We start from the raw sequence: 4,769 nt of genomic DNA, 5'->3' as shown, positions 1-4,769 counted from the left end.
ACGAACTACAGGATGGTAAGTAACAACTCTGCAGCCTTCTTTTTACTTCCCATAATGATTGTGTTAGATGACAATGTCTGAATCTTTTTCCTTTGTAGTGGTTGCCAAAGCAGTTTACTCAAGATTACCTCTCAAACTACATGATTGGTGGGCATGCAAAGGTTAACGTATTTCTACCAGAACACGATGATTATCTAGATGTTTTCATGAAGACCGTGAAGGATGGGCGGTTGGCCATCACAAGGGGTTGGACTAGAGTCGTGTGTGCCTTCTGCATGGAGGAGGGCACAATATGGGCATTCCGCTTCACCTTGTTCAGCAACCAGAATGTATTTCACCTCTTTTTACCGTCTTTAATAGTACAAGTATACAACTGTGGTTCATCATTCTTTATTTGGTTCTTATGTAATTCTTGAACATATGTACCTATGAATCGAATAATGCATTGGTTGTTTGAACCTGATGGATATGAATAAAGCTGTAGCATACATTCAAATTCAAATTCAAATCTGGTACAATTTGAAATAGCAGCAATTAAATTATGGTGAAATTACGCTCTTCAGGTCGTTACGGCACACACGATTGGTAAAACACAAACGTTTGTGATATACACCATAATCCGAGATGGTTCACAGAGAGGAAATGTGTGCAAGCATGCACATAGTTGCCGTTTGCAAAGCGTGTGCGATGTCAGACAATATCACAAAAAGTGCGGGCGAACTAAACGTTTGTGTTTGTTGCCTTATCGTACACGATTCACAGCCATGAACTATTTCTAATGAAGTATGCATCGTAAACGTTGCGCCATAGAATAGCGTGTGCGATAGTTATTGTGTACGACGATGTTATGACGGTTCGACGTTTCGTAGTCCTGTCCGACACTCGTACGATGATTAGCTAATCTATACCTATACTAATTCTAGACTCCCCAGAAATTCCTATGTTAATCAGTAATTAGGAGCCGTTAATCTGGTGGGTCCGGATTATTACGGTGTAGATCTATCTATAGTCCTTTAGTGTTTTTCTCAACTTAAAAAAAAGAGCTAAAAGGCCCACAATTCCTTCTCCCGGTTGTAAAGATAACTATCCTTTAGTGTTTTTCTCAACTTCAAAAAAAGCTAAAAGGCCCACAATTCCATCTCTCCCAGTTAATTCTCTCTCTAAATATCTCATGTCTCTCTCCCTTTCACGTCTCCCTCTCTTCCAATTAATTCTCTCTCTTAATATCTCACGTCTCTCTCCCTTTCACGTCTCCCTTCATATTCTGATGGAAAGAGATCCATGTATCTCTCAAATTGGAGCAAGGAAATTGTGCATGTGGATACCTCTCTCAATCTCTAACATCTCTATCTTCTTCTCCACGTGGAAACTGATCCATGCATCTCCCAATTTGCAACAAGGAAGTTGGGGCAGGGATCTCCAGCGATCAAGATCGTCTTCTCAAACAGATGCTTCTCCACGTGTAAACTGATTCGTGTCTCTCCCAAATTGCAACAAGAAAGTTGGGGCATGGATCTCTGGCGCTCTTGGATCACCTCCGATCAGGTTCGTCTTATCAAACATATTTCTTTTTCCGGTTTGGATTCAAGTTTTCTCATCATGTCCTCTGATAGTTATATCCAGGGATTCAATTTCCTACGGCTTCTTGAAGCAGATGATAGCAATGGCAAAATAAAATAAGTGTTTCTATCCCTCGGAAAGTAAGAAATAGATCTCCCTGTAGCATACAGAAAAAAACCTAACTCCTTCCTTCTGTACTGGTAGATCTCTATTTTCTCTACTTATTAACCCTAACTCAATTAGCAACTCTCTACTGTGATTTGGCTTCCCCAATGATAGTTTTATCAATCCCTCAACAAAGAGAGGCAGGGGGTGTGGGGGATATGGAGAAGGACAGAGTTGCTGTGGTTGGTGCAGTCGCAAATGGTCGATGACGTCCTTGCTGAGCCGTGGAGGGAAGGTGATCTTGAAGAAAAATTATCTCGCAACACATCGATCATCCACGTTCCTCGCTGACAGCATGTCCAAGACCTCGCCCCCGTTGGTGACTTCAATAAGGACGATTTTGATATCGGGTCAGTTAAAGTAAACCCCTCAACGCAACAGCAGGGTAAGCAGACCAATATGATGTGTCTAAAACTAATAAAAGAATCATGTTATGCTAGATATATAACAACCTGATTAAGTGTTCCCGAATTATAGTACGTATTAGTTTTCTCAAAGTTCTAGGCCACGACGTTTGACAGATCCAAGGAGTAGATGCACTGACTGAATTTTGAAGCCAATGACTCAAAAATTTCCAAGTAACACCATCTTTGTTTTGTTTATTTTATAAGTTCAAAATTTGATAGCACTTACCGTCATAGACATGTGGTTGTTGATATTTTTCCTTAAAATCAGACTAATCGTAAGTCTGCTTCTATGGCTGAGGTAACTGAACATTACTATCTTCCAGATTTCATATGTTTATTGTAACTAGGTGAATTCAGGTCCGACGGGGTCTTCCCTTTTGACATGTGTGCAAATTCAGGTCCGACGGGGTCTTCCCTTTTGACATGTGTGCATTTTTCTAAGTTAGCGTCTAATTGCTGCAATTAATCACAAATGGAAGTGCAGTTTGAAAGTTGAAGGAGGACATGTTCTCTACGGTCAGCAATAATTGATAAAGGTAGTGGTAACAGAGGTAATAATTGAGAATTCATCCATCATGTGATTTCTACTTTTTTCTGATGCTCTCTCCATTTTCTTCTAGATCTCATGATAAATTAGTTACCTCAGTGTCATGTAAACTATATTCAGTTTTGGTACTTGATTTGGAAACACCATAAAAAACCGTATCATGCTCAAACTTAAAGCATCTTCTAATTTCCAAGTTTTACTTATTGAACGATGCACTTCAAAATTTTCATGCTATAGACACATGCAGGAACTGGAGTATAATTCTATCATCTATACCTAAGAAAGACAATCCAACATCGATGCTCTGAAGAGTACAATAATGTATCCTTTAGATTTCTATAACATGCACGCATTACTACCTGCTTTTATGCACCCGATCTGATGTTTCAAGATGTACACATGTGTATGCTCGGTTTGAGTTATTCATGTCTTCACTAATTCGCCAATGAGGCTAAATAACTATGGTTATTTTATGCCTATTGCCATGTGAGATTGTTAAAAGAAATTCCCTGAGATGTGTAACGCTGATGCTCTTGCTACTTTTGGCCATTATGTAATTTAGATTATTCACATTTCTATAAATGCATTTCCAACTGCGTAATTGCTTAGCTTATTGGTTTTATTTCTTCTAGCTTTATAAATTCACAAGGATTATATAAGTCTGCGGAGTTGTTGGTTTTAGTAGGTCTATTTCATGCATGTAAGCTACGACCCATAGCTTTTCAAGACTATTTGTTCCCTCTTTTACTCCTCTAATAATACCCATTATGTTGGATAACCAATTCTCTTTTGTGCTCATTTTCTCGAGACAGCGAAGATTTGTTTTGCTACTCATGTATATATTTGAACTTTTATTGGTCTTCACAATTCCATCAATCAATATACACTTGAAGAAAATCCGGTCAATATAATATATACATTTTGGCCCATACATGTTGCGAGAGTAATTTTTAAAGTATATTTAAATAGTCTTTTTTATTTTTATGCGTGGTCAATATATATTAATATTAGGACACAATACATGCTCATCACTGTAATTCCCAACTTTGTTGAGCACCAAATGCACTCGGCAAAGGCCAAAAAAGATCCCAGTGAAGTATTTGCTGAGTGAAACACTCGAAAAACGCGAGTATGCTGGACGCCTGCCAGTAATGTTAATTTTGCTGGGGTTTTCCACGGGAACTCAGTAGACATCTGAAAATACCTTCGCCGAGTGCAGAACACCGGGAACACGACAAGCAAATGACATAGACGACGGAATAACGAGTTAGTCAGTCATGCCACATGGCACCATACTTTTGTTGTTTTCTGCAGTCGGCGAAACTATGCCCAGATGGTGCCATGTGTCATGTTTGCCGAGTATAACATTAGGCAAAAGGGTCTTAGACACGAGACATCTAGCCTAATGAAGGTAACTCTGAATGTCCATGTTGTTTGATTTCTAGATCGATGCTAATATTTGATTTCCTTTCTAGCATTATAAGTCAACATACAAGATGTTTCTAAAATTTGTGTATTAACATCACGTACATTTGAAGTTTCTGTAGCGTTCGAGGATGAGCAAATGGTGTATATGGTGCTGAAGGAAGCTTAGGAAGAAGCTTCTTGACGAAATACATAGAGAAGATGATGTCCAGGAAAGGTAAAAGCAGGGAAATAAAAAATGATCAGTTTAGAATTGTTAATGTGAAAGCAGATTTAGTTTCAGCAAGAGGTGGATTCTGAAGATAACAGCAGGTCAACAGCGCAAGTGCTATGATAAGTCGTAACATGATTGCTGGAAGATATATTCGTACAATAAGAGTTACGTGCATGCAGCTGTAGTCTCACTGAATTATATCGAAGATATACTGTGTATTACTATATTTGACTGCTTTTGTCACAAAGTTTGCTTGATTTGAACCATCTCAGAACACTCGCTAGACATACCAGTTTGAAATTATTAAGGGTCTCTTTGATTCAAAGGATTTTCATAGGATCTTTGAAGGATTAGAATCCTTAGGAATTTTTCCTACGTTGGTTGTTTGATTCGTAGGATTGAATCTTGTAGGATTTTTTCCTAAGGATTCATTTGTACTATATTTTACAGG

General features: G+C 38.4%; 1 long non-coding RNA gene across 1 annotated transcript; it reads left to right on the top strand.

Annotated features, from left to right (window-relative positions):
• The first annotated feature begins 1,212 nt into the window (after positions 1–1,212).
• Positions 1,213–4,544, top strand: LOC123151043 (uncharacterized). The gene is made up of 2 exons (XR_006475472.1): positions 1,213–2,489; positions 2,531–4,544. It is a non-coding gene; the product is annotated as an uncharacterized lncRNA (long non-coding RNA).
• Positions 4,545–4,769: the final 225 nt, after the last annotated feature.

This window comes from Triticum aestivum, chromosome 7A, assembly GCF_018294505.1.
Source record: "Triticum aestivum cultivar Chinese Spring chromosome 7A, IWGSC CS RefSeq v2.1, whole genome shotgun sequence".
In the NCBI taxonomy this organism is placed as follows: Eukaryota; Viridiplantae; Streptophyta; class Magnoliopsida; order Poales; family Poaceae; genus Triticum; species Triticum aestivum.
Note: the sequence above shows the minus strand (reverse complement) of the source record. Positions and strands in the feature narration are given on the sequence as shown.